Source organism: Pipistrellus kuhlii, unplaced genomic scaffold (genome assembly GCF_014108245.1).
Source record: "Pipistrellus kuhlii isolate mPipKuh1 unplaced genomic scaffold, mPipKuh1.p scaffold_m20_p_37, whole genome shotgun sequence".
NCBI lineage: Eukaryota > Metazoa > Chordata > Mammalia > Chiroptera > Vespertilionidae > Pipistrellus > Pipistrellus kuhlii.
In genome coordinates, this window is record NW_023425537.1 from 3,957,631 (window position 1) to 3,968,594 (window position 10,964).

A 10,964-nucleotide genomic window follows, 5' to 3' on the forward strand; every position below is an offset into this window, starting at 1 on the left:
AAACACACACACGCACCTGAGCCTGGCACCCAGGTGACCCAGCGCCCACCCTGCACGCCTTGGGTGTGCTCCCTTCCCGTCCTGCCTGCCTTCCAACATCAGCCTTCCTCAGGCTGGACTCCCAGGAGCAGGAGAGGTCCCAGGTGGAAGGAGGCCAAGAGGCCAATCTGCAGCGGCAGCTGCACTCCAGCTGTGCTGGGGCCACGGTGGGACTCCTACCCCCACCCCCACACACACCCCCACCCTCTAAGGCCGGAGGGAGACAGTGGAGGAGGCAGCAGGAGTCCAGCAGAGGGGAAGCCACGGGCCTGGGGATGGCTTCCTCTTTGGGAAAGGCTCTCCTGCCCTCAGCTCACAGGAGGAGGCTCAGGGAGGAGTCCGAGCTGCTTGTTTCCCAGGACAGGGATCTCTCTCCAAACAAGAGGAAACCTGAGAGCCCAGATAGGAGCGAGGCCAGTGACAGCCCCCCGCAGTCCAAGGAGATACAAAATAGCTCTGACACACCCAGCAGGCCCTCACTTCTAGCAAAACAAGGCCTCCCTCAGTCTCTGGGGAGCCCCCGCCGAATCGCACTGCCGGTCCTGTGAGCAGAGGCCGGGGCACTGCAGGCCCAGCCACCTGGACGCAGGTGCAAGCGAGATGCTGCTGGACCTGGACCCGGCTTCAGTCCACTCCTCCCTCCCCAGCCTCCCAGCTCAACCCAAGGAGCGCCGCCCACAAACACCCTCCTGGCCCCGCCCCCTCCGGTTCTCACAGTCCTGGGGGGTTGGGGGGGCGCTCCTGGTTCCACTGCACAGATGCGGAAGCTGAGGCTCAAAAAGGAAACCGTCTTGTCAATGGCAGAGCTAAGATAATTCAAACCCGCAGTCACCTCTTTAACTCACCCCTTCCCTCCAAAGCAAACAGAACCTGCCACCTCTTCCCCTCAGCAGGGCACACGCGAGAAGCCCGTCCTTGGCTGGCTCTGCAGGTCCCTGCATGGGGCCAGGACAGGCGGAGAGAGAGCAGAGAAGACACTGGGACCATGCATAGGGCCCCCCCAGCCCCACCCCAAGCGTGGTGCCCACCTGCCCAGCAGGCACAGCCGGGTGACTCAGCTGCATCCGGGGGAGATGCCAGGGCAGTGACTCACCTACCGAGAAAGAAGCAGAGCTATGGCTGGCCCCTCGCCAGCCCGGGACAGAAGTGACTTAGTCACCCAGACTGTGATGCCCAGCAGGCACTGCCGGGCCCTGGGGACAGAGACAGGCTGTGTCCTTCATGGGTACATGCGCCCCCTGGCGAAGTACAGGAATCCTGGGGGGAGCTATGGCTGGATCGGCCCCTGCCCCCTCACCATGCCCACCCTCACCACGCCAGGCCCCGCTCCAGGGCAGACACATTGTGTGAGACCCCCTGGGCTGCCCTGCCCCCTGCCCATCACTCACCACCCACTCCCCCACCAGCCCTCCCGCCTCCTGCCACCCAAGTTGTACCCAGGCTAAGAGTCTCCTTTAACATGTCCTGGCAGCACCTCCTGCCCCCACAGCCCCTCTCACCCCCCCACCCCCACATCCAACATGCACTCAGACACCCTCCCGCCAGCCCTGCTCCAGCCAGCAGCTGGGGAGCCGGGAGGGTGGGGTGCAGGGATTGGGTTACCAGAGGCTGATGGGGTGGGCTGTCACCCAATCCCTTCCCCAGCGAGGCCTCCTCCCGGGCACCGTCTCCCTCACCCACCTGCCTCCCTCCCACCGCTGGCTGGCGGCCTGCTGCCCTTGAGGCCCTTCCGCCCCCACTCCGCCCAAGCTGGAAGGGAGATGTTCGAGGGTGTCTGTCACACTAAGACCAGCCCGGGATGTGAGAGGAAGAGAGAGACAGACACACAGACAGAGATGGACAGAAAGAAAGAATGACTCTGTGCTCGGCGCTCTGGCTGCCGCTGGGAGGTGGAGGTGGAGGTGGGTCTGTCTGCGCGATGAGCCAGAAGGAGGGGACAGAGGAACGCCCCAGGCCCCGGGGGAGCAGGTGGGGCCCAAGGGGGCTGACAGGCTGAACAACCTCAATCCATTTGCACTATTGATTTCTCACACTCTGCGGCAGGCCTGGGGGGGGGGGGCATGATAAATCAGCCCCCCAGAGACAGAAACGGAGAGGAGAGGAGGAGGGGCTCTGCACCACAGTGTGTGGCCTAGGGAGATGGACTTGGGGGCGGGGGGGGGGGCAGGGGAATGGGCTGAGTGGCAGGAGGCGGGAGTGGGAGGTGGGGGGGAGTGGGTGGTGCATTAAGACCAGGCCAAGCATCGCTTTCCGGCTGGATCTGAAGGTGATTCGAAAAAAGGGGGGGGGGGATGCTAAAGCGCACCCCGTTGGGCTACACAGGCAGGGCCCCCTCGAACACCTCCAGAGGGCGCCACTGATACCATAGTCGACAGAATGGCACCTCCTGCAGCCATGCAACGCGGTGGCCCTGGAAATGAGGCTGCGGCAGGAGGCTGAATTGAAGGGACCACCATGCTCCACCGTCCTTTCTCCTCAGCACCCTTCTCCCAGCCTCAAGGTGGGCCTCCGATACGCTCCCTGCTCTTCAGCCTGCGCCCCTCCTTTGCCGAGAGGATGGGCAAACACCACCGTGATGCAGGCAGGCGTGGCAGGATGGGAGCTCACGGGGGGGGGGGGGGCAGGGGGGGCTGGAGAACCTGCACACCCACCTTTCAGATCCTCATCCCTGGTCTGTCCCCGGCTCACCCCGCCACCGCGGGGGGGCAGATTGGTGGCCCTCCTGGGCCTCTGCATGGAGCCAGACAGGCAGCTCCTCCCCAAGCTCGCAGCCTGGGAGCCCGCTGGCACCTGCCCAGCCCCTCCATTCACACCAGTGGCCACCGGCCACCTAAACAAACCCCAACCTTGACCTCCTTCCAACCTGGACTCAGATGCTCTCCACATGGCCGAGACCCGTAAACAAACCCAGCTGGGGTTTGCCCGAGACCCCAGCAAACACGCTGGAGGGAGGCAGGCCCGGCGTCTGGCCTGGGCCCTCCTGCCTGCTGAGAGGCGCAGACAGGTGTGGGGAGCAGGACCAGCTGAGTGTCCTGGGGCAAGTCCTGTCCCCTCTCTGTGCCTCAGTTTCCCCCTCTGTAAGGGGAGATGTGGCCTCCGAAGCCCCTCTGGTCCTAAGTCCAGTCCTAGTTGGACAGAGTCCACCAGAGGGACCCCCAGGACTCCTCTGCCCGGCCTGGCCCATCTCCCTGGGTCGGCACCCCTCCACCAGGGCCCACCCCTGCCCCATGCATCTCCTGCGGCCCCACTGGCCCTTCCCGAGGCCCTGGCTGCCTCTGTACCCTCACCTTGGCCAGCCCCTCTCCCTGCCCCGTGCCTTTCTGCACGTCCCTCCTGCCAGGGGACAGACCAACTAAAAATAGGCCCGCAGCCTTTCTCGCCCACAGCTGCCCAGAGAGCAGGAAGCGAGGGGGCAGGGCGCCCATGTCCTCCCCCCCAAAAAAAAAAACTCCCGGCTCGGAACCACGGCCAGTGCTCCAGCCTGGGACCCGTGCCAGTTTGGCCATCTCGGGGGCATCCCACACCCCTTCCCCAGGGGGAGGCCTGCCCATAAGTGCCCACAATCACAGAGCCGGCCCGGCCCCGAGGAGGAAGAGAGAGGAGGCGAGCGGTCTGCAGGGAAGCCTTCCCAATTCTGACAAATCAGTGCCAGCCACATTGTGGGCACCCAGAGGGCAGGGCTGGCTGCAGGGACCGGTCTTCTGAGGGCAGAGGGAATCGGTGTGGGGACGTCTGTGCCGGCTCCCTGCATCCTGGCCCGGCCGGAGGGAAGACGAAGCCGAGCCCAGCCTCAAGGATGCTAACCCTGAGATGTGTGGGTGCAGATAGAGGGGTTTCAACATCCCCCGCCCCCCGATGCCATGGGGGGAAGCTGAAGAGGACACAGAAGAGCTGGCGTACCCACATGTCAAGATGGAAGCCCAGAGGCCAGGACAGGCCCGCTGCACAGGCTCAGCCTGCGCATGTGCTGCCCCTGACTAAGTCAGGGGCTGGAAGGGGCTCTGGGGCCCCCGCCCATCTCCCACCCGGGACTCCTGGCACCTCCCAGCCGGGAGAAGGCCCTCCCCACACGGAGGAAGGAAACCAGCTTAGCCACTCTCTGGTGGCCGGCAGGGCAGCCCTGCGCCAGGAGGCGGCGGAAAACCCAGGAGGCCTGGCGCCCGGCCCAGAGCGAGTGAGAGGAGTACCTGGGAGAGCTAGCGGGCGGAGGCGGCCCAGAGCCCAGAGGGGGGCAGGCACACGGGGACCCCAGCTCCCGGGGTGACCCACCAGGAGGAAATGGCCCGAGGGGCTGGGTGGGAAAGGGAACACGTTTCTGAAGAAGGAGAGAGAGAGAAGAGAGCGAGGCGTGGGGGTGGAAGGAGCCTGGCTCTCCCCTGCTGTCTGTCCTCTCTGCCCTGGCGGTGCCAGGGATGCGGACACGAAGGCCACCGACTCTCAAGGAGGGTGTATTTCCTCCCCCCCTCGCCTCCAGCCCCTCGCCCCTCCGTTCCTGAGCTCCCCCGGGCGTACCTTCCCTGGAGCCATGCCAAGCGGAGTCAGCACGGCTCCACGTGGTGCCCGGGAGGCCTGGGCAGTGCCAGGGGCAGCCCTCATGCCATCCTCCCACTGGCTTCCCTCCCGCCTGCTCCCAGCCGCCGCACATATCTCCGCTGTCCAACCCGATTAGGTCTCCTGCCCAGTGAGCCGGGCAAGGAGGCCACCGGGCAGGGGAGAGACGGGGACAAGGACGCTGAGCGGGAATGGCAGGAGGACGGGGAGCCGGTGTGCAGCCGGAGGAAGGAAAGCCTGGGCGGGGGGAGGGTGCGTCCCTCTGACCACGGCTCCCTGGACAGCTGCCACCTGTCCTGGGGGGGGGGGTGTGCTGAAGGCCCCGGGGGAGCAGCCCTGCCTGGTTCCTCCACCCACTCCCGCCCCCCAGGGGCCAGGATGGGGAAGGACACTGACGGCACAGAGACTGACCTAGATTTGGGAGGAGGACCCCATCCGGGCGCCCTCCCCGCCATCACTGCCATGTGCACGGAGCTTCAGGATAAATTGTCTTACGGGGTCTTGACAGCCTCATCCTGCAGGGCCAATTTTGCTGATAGGCCGTTTTACCAATGAAGACGCTGTACCCTGTTTGGCCTGGCTGAGCCTCAGAGGCAGGCCTCTGCTCACACTCAGAATCTCCACTTTTCTTTCCGAGCCAAGAGCAGAGCGATGGCTGTCTCCACCCTTTCTTTCCCCAAGGCGGATCCTTAGGGGACCCTGGGAGCTGAGAGGACTGCAGAGCAGCCTCCCCACACACACACACCTGGACCCCTGGAGGCCATGCCACCCCACCACCACCACCCAGCGGGGTTTCCCCCAAAGTGTGACCAGCCCTTGCGTCACTTCCCTGCCCAGTCTCCCCGCCATGCCCGGAGGCCCTGTGCAGGCTCACACGCGGTTACTCAGACACCCCGCTGCAAACCCACCGAACCAGAATGGGAGCAGAGCCCAGGCTGGAGGGGAAGACACCGCTGCCATCAGTAGGTGCCATGCAGCCCTCTCCCCAGAGCCTGCGGGAGGGAAGAAGCTGGGGGGGAGGGGGGTAACATGGGAGCTGAGGCTCTGAAAGCCCAGGAGCCCAGGGAGCTGGCAGGGCTGGGCGTCCCCCCTGGTCTGGTCCACACCCCCTGCCCCAGCCACCTGGGCAGAGCCTGTTCCGGACGGAGGGGGCGGTCCTCTGGGACCTCCCCCCTTCATGCACTCAGCCACCTCCAGCCAAAGCTCACAGGTCTTACACCGAACGCATGGTCCACACATAGACACACACACACACACACACACACACACGCAGTGGGTGTAAGCAGGCGTGGGGCTTTGAGCTGAAAGAACTTTCCCTGGAGGAGAGGTCCTCCGACTCCCCCTCACCGCCACCCCCTCCTGCACCGCCTCTGCCACCCCAGGGCGAGGCGTGCGGGGAGGGAGACGTTACCGCTCCTTCAAGGTGAGCAGGGAGCGGGGGGCAAAGTCCCGAGCGCCCGAGGCCGGGCGGGAAGAGGAAGCAGGGCAGAAATCCCCGGGGAGGGGAGGCGGGGAGCTCCGTCCAGCCCGTGCCCCTCGGCCTCGGGCACCCGGCCCCGGCCCTGGAGGTGCGGTGGGGGAAGGGGCGTTGGGCAATCCTGCACCGGAGGGTGCCAGGGCGTGGGGCCTGGGCAGTCCTCCCCCACTTTCTATTCTATCCCAGGAAGTGCAGGGGGGCGGCTGGAGGGACGGGGGGGGGGGTGCTCTGACCGCTCTGACACCCGCGGTCCCAGGCTCCCAGCTCAGGACCACGGCGAGCGGTGGGGGAGGAGGGACGGGGAAGCCTGCACCGGGAGGAGGAAGCCGCGGGTCCGAAGAGGAGAGAGAGGCCCGGCGGGAGCGGCCGGGGGAGCGGGGAGGGGTGGCCTGGTCCTACCTGCTCAGGTGCGCGCCGGCAGGGGGGCGGCGGGCTCCCGGGAGGACCGGGGAAGCCCTCTCGGCTCGATTCAGGATTCCCCTTGCTTCTGGGTGAGACTGCTGCAGGAGGCGCGGCTTCCGCCGGGTCCTAACGCCCGCCCGCGCCGCCGGCCGGGTCAGCGGGTGCGAGGCAGCCACCGCGGGGGGGGGGGCTGGGGGGGGGCTGGGGAGGGGGGGTCAGACCGGGAGGAGGACGGGGTCTGAGTCATGGGGTCGGGAACAGTCCGGCCTCACAGACACAGGGCATGGATGACTTCCGCTGAGGACCAGGCTGGAGGAATTAGGCATGTCTTCCTGGCCGCCCAGAGGAAATGAATGAGGGCTTTGGTGCTGAATTCGGGGTTAATACCGCTTTCCTTACCTCTCAGTTACTGAGGATTGGGGACATTCCCTTTGGGGGGGTCCTCACGTCCACCCTCCCTCACACACACAGCACCCTCCCCATCCCTCCCTCTGTTCCTAAATGCCTCAGAGGCCACCTCAGCAAGGAAAGGAACAGTACAACTTTTTAAATATATATATTTTATTGATTTTTTTTATTTTTTATTTTTTTACAGAGAGGAAGGGAGAGGGACAGAGAGCCAGAAACATCGATGAGAAAGAAACATCATCGATCGGCTGCCTTCTGCACACCCTCCACTGGGGATGTGCCCGCAACCAACATACATGGCCTTGACCAGAATCGAACCTGGGACCCTTCAGTCCGTAGGCAGATGCTCCATCCACTGAGCCAAACCAGTTAGTGCGGAGCAGAACAACTTTTTTTTTTTTTTTTAATATATTTTATTGATTTTTTATAGAGAGGAGGAGAGAAGGATAGAGAGCTAGAAACGTCAATGAGAGAGAAACATTGACCAGCTGCCTCTTGCACACCCCCAACCAGGGATATGTCCGCAACCAACGTACATGCCCTTGACCGGAATCGAACCTGGGACCCTTCAGTCCGCAGACCGATTTACCACTGAGCCAAACTGGTTTTAGCAGAACAACTTAATGTTAGTTAGAAACTAGTAGGTTTTTAAAAAATATTTTTATTGATTTCAGAAAGGAAAGGAGAGGGAGAGAAACATCCATGGCGAGAATCATTGATCTGCTTGCCTCCTGCACGCCCCCTACTGGGGATCGACTGCCAACCTGGGAACATGCCCTTGACCAGAATCAAACCCTGCCCCTCCCCCACACCCTTCAGTCTGCTGGTCCATGCTCTATCCACTGAGCCAAACCAGCCAGGGTCCCAGTCCTTAACAGGATCTCGAAACTTTTCCAGAATTGAGTGAGAGAGCATTTTCCCAGGTAGCACTGGGGATAAATAAAGGGGGCAGAAGGGCCTCTTAGCACAAGTACATCAACTTCAGGCACAAGTACAGACCCAGCAGAGGCGAGCTGACCTCAGTCACTCCAAAGGGAGAACTGGGGGTCGGTGGGCCCTGTGGGTGGGAGGGGCCAGGGGGAGGTGGGTGGGAAGGGTTCGGCGGGCTGGAGGGCCAGCGTTTTGCAAGGGCAGTTGCGCAGAGCTGGGGCAGCAGGCACAGAGCCGGGGAAATGTCATGGGGTGAAGGGCCAGGGAGAGGCAGACAGACATGAGGGAGCGGGAAGCACGGCCTCTTCCTGGAAGCGGAGAGGGCAGCGGCCTGCCCTACTTCTCTCTGCGTGCTGCAGGGAGCGCCGGCGGGAGGAACCGACCGGACGACCGAGGGCCCCAGGGTGGAGCCCGTCGCAGGGTGAGCTCAGGTCAAGCCTTTCACCCCGATGTGCCTCAGTTCCCTCCCAGCTGTTAAACAGGGCCCTGGGTGCTTCCCAGGGAGCTAATGAGTGTTTACCAAGGAGCTGGGAGATCCTCAGATCTCAGCTGGGCCCCACGACAGTTAGAAAGCTCCAGAAGGGCTGAGTGTGATGTGGGGAGGGCGGGCTCAGGGGAAGAGGGAAACAGACTGTTCTCCGAACTGAGGATGACACCGGCTCCGAGAGCACCAGCCTCCGCGGCCACGGGCTATCCCTCGCCCAGGGATGGGGCCGCGCACCCCCATACCTCTAACCACCTCCGAAGGCCGGCCCCGCAGCGCACGGCAGGCAGAGCCCAGACGAGCAGCTGGTCTCCATTAGCTCCAGCGTCTTGCACCCCACACTGTGAACCCGCAGCTCCTACAGGCTCAGGCTGGCGGGGGGGGGGGGGGGGGCTGCCCCAGCCCGACCTCGCAGCTGACTCTGGGGTGGGGTGGGGGGGACACCCCACACCAAAGGCCACGCTACCAACTGAAACCAGAGTTGAAGCAAGCCTCCCTTTTCCCACCGGGAGCGAGGGGAGAGGGAAGAAAGGAGTGTGGGGGTGAGAGGGTGGAGGTGGGGGAATTTAGGGCAAACAGCAGGCAGTGAAGTCAGCTGGATGGAGGCCCAGAAACCCCCACACCCTGGGGCCAAGTCTTACTGGAGCTTTGCTTTCAGCTCGAGAGTCTTGGCCGGGCCCCAGCGCGAGGGAAGGCCCTGGCTGCCCCCTCCCGGCTCCCCGCCCCCACCCTTATTAAATACACATTTTATCTCTCAGCATCTTCATTATCTTAACCGAAGGAGACAAGCAGGGGAGAGCGTCAGGAGGGGGGCGGCGTGGGGAGCAGGCGCACCCTGGCTAGAAAGTGCTGATCCAGCGCTTTCGGGCCGTGTGGGAAAAAGAGGTGGGATCAAAGGGAGCGGGCTGATTCAGAACTCAATTAGAGCTCCTTAAAGAGGGAGCGAGGGCTCTCCTCTGCCAGTCTGCAGACAGCCTGTGCCCGGGCCTCTTGCGCCCAATTAGTCTCCACCGCCAGCGCCTTGGGGCTGGGGCTGGAAATCAAGGGGAGGCCGGAGGGAACGCCACCGCCACCCCCTACGCACCTTTCGCCGAAGAGGGAGACCTGCCGCCGAGCGCAGCTTAAAAGACGATGTCTAGAGGACACCTTTTCGGGAGGGACCTGAGGTTACAATGCTCCCCAAAAGTTAAAAAAGAGTGTGTGTGGGGGGACATCAAAGGTGAGTTCTTCCTTCATCCCTTGCCAGCTAGAGGCACTGCCTCTGGCCAGGGTTAGGGACAGAGGGAGCAGCCAGGCAGGCACCCCGCTCCCCAGCCGGTGGGGGACGCCCTCCACAGGCAGGGCTTGCTGGGAGCAAGGTAGAAATCGCCTCCAGCAAGACACCACATCAGAGGGAGCGATTGGAACGCGGCTGGGAGGCCAATAAACCTCCAGGATTGTGCCAAGACATATTTTTTTAAGATGAAGCACCTCTTTTTTTTTTTTTTACGGGGCCTGCTCCACCTCCGTGTAAAAGCACCAGCCATGTTTATCTCCGGATCAGACCTGTCGAGGTGGAGGGGAAGGCGAGGTGGAGGGGAAGGCGGTGTTTTATTTGGTTTATTGATCTGCCCATTGAACACCTACCAGGTAGGTACCAGGCGCTAAGTCCCAGGGACAATACAAATATAAATAAAACCTCAAGCTTGGTGCTCTCGGCCTCTCTCGGTAGGCAATGTGACACCTCTTGACAGAGGTATACTTTCAAAATATATGTTTCTATTGGTTTCAGAGAGGGAGAGGGAGAAGAGATAGAAACATCCACGATCGGCTGCCTCCCACACGCCCCGCACACACGGGATGAAGCGGGCAGTCCGGGCTGGTGCGCTGACCGGGAATGGAGCGTGACACCTGGTTCATGGGTCGATGCTCCACCACTGAGCCACACTGGCTGGCTACACGTATTTAAAAAAATCTCCCAGTCTGGCCCTGGCCAGTGCTCAGTTGGTTGGAGTGTCATCCAGCACACCAAGAAATGTGGGCTCGATTCCCCATCAAGGCACATACCTACGTTGTGGGTTTGGTCACTGGTTGGGGTGCATATGGGAGGCAATTGGTCAATGTTTCTCTTTAAAAATCAATAGCCGAAACCGGTTTGGCTCAGTCGTAGAGCGTCAGTCTGTGGACTGAAAGGTTTGATTCCAGTCAAGGGCACGTACATTGGTTGCGGGCACATCCCCAGTGGGGGGTGTGTAGGAGGCAGCTGGTCGATGTTTCCCATCGACGTTTCTGGCTCTCTATCTCTCTCCCTTCCTCTCTATAAAAAAATCAATAAAATATATTTTTAAAAATCATTAAAAATATACCCTTATATGATTAAAAAAATAATCTGCAGGTCTGTCTCATCTCTCCTCCCCAGTTCTTTTTTTTTTTTTTTAATATATTTTATTGATTTTGTACAGAGAGGAAGGGAGAGATAGAGAGTTAGAAACATCGATGAGAGAGAGAATCATCGATCAGCTGCCTCTTGCACACCCCCTACTGGGGATATGCCCGCAACCAAGGTACATGCCCTTGACCGGAAACGAACCCGGGACCCTTCAGTCCCCAAGCCGACGCTCTATCCATTGAGCCAAACCGGTCTCAGCACTCCTCCCCAGTTCTTACTGGTGTGTCTTAGGGCACTTCATAAAG

General features: G+C 61.9%; 1 protein-coding gene across 1 annotated transcript in view; it reads right to left on the reverse strand.

Moving 5' to 3' along the window:
- RARA (retinoic acid receptor alpha) overlaps nt 1-6,481 on the reverse strand; it is a 44,263-nt gene extending 37,782 nt beyond the window's left edge. Inside the window, exon 1 of the mRNA XM_045570795.1 lies at nt 6,467-6,481. The gene's annotated coding sequence lies outside the window, so the exon portion shown is untranslated. The remainder of the gene's footprint in view (nt 1-6,466) is intronic.
- Between the last annotated feature and the right edge of the window lie 4,483 nt (nt 6,482-10,964).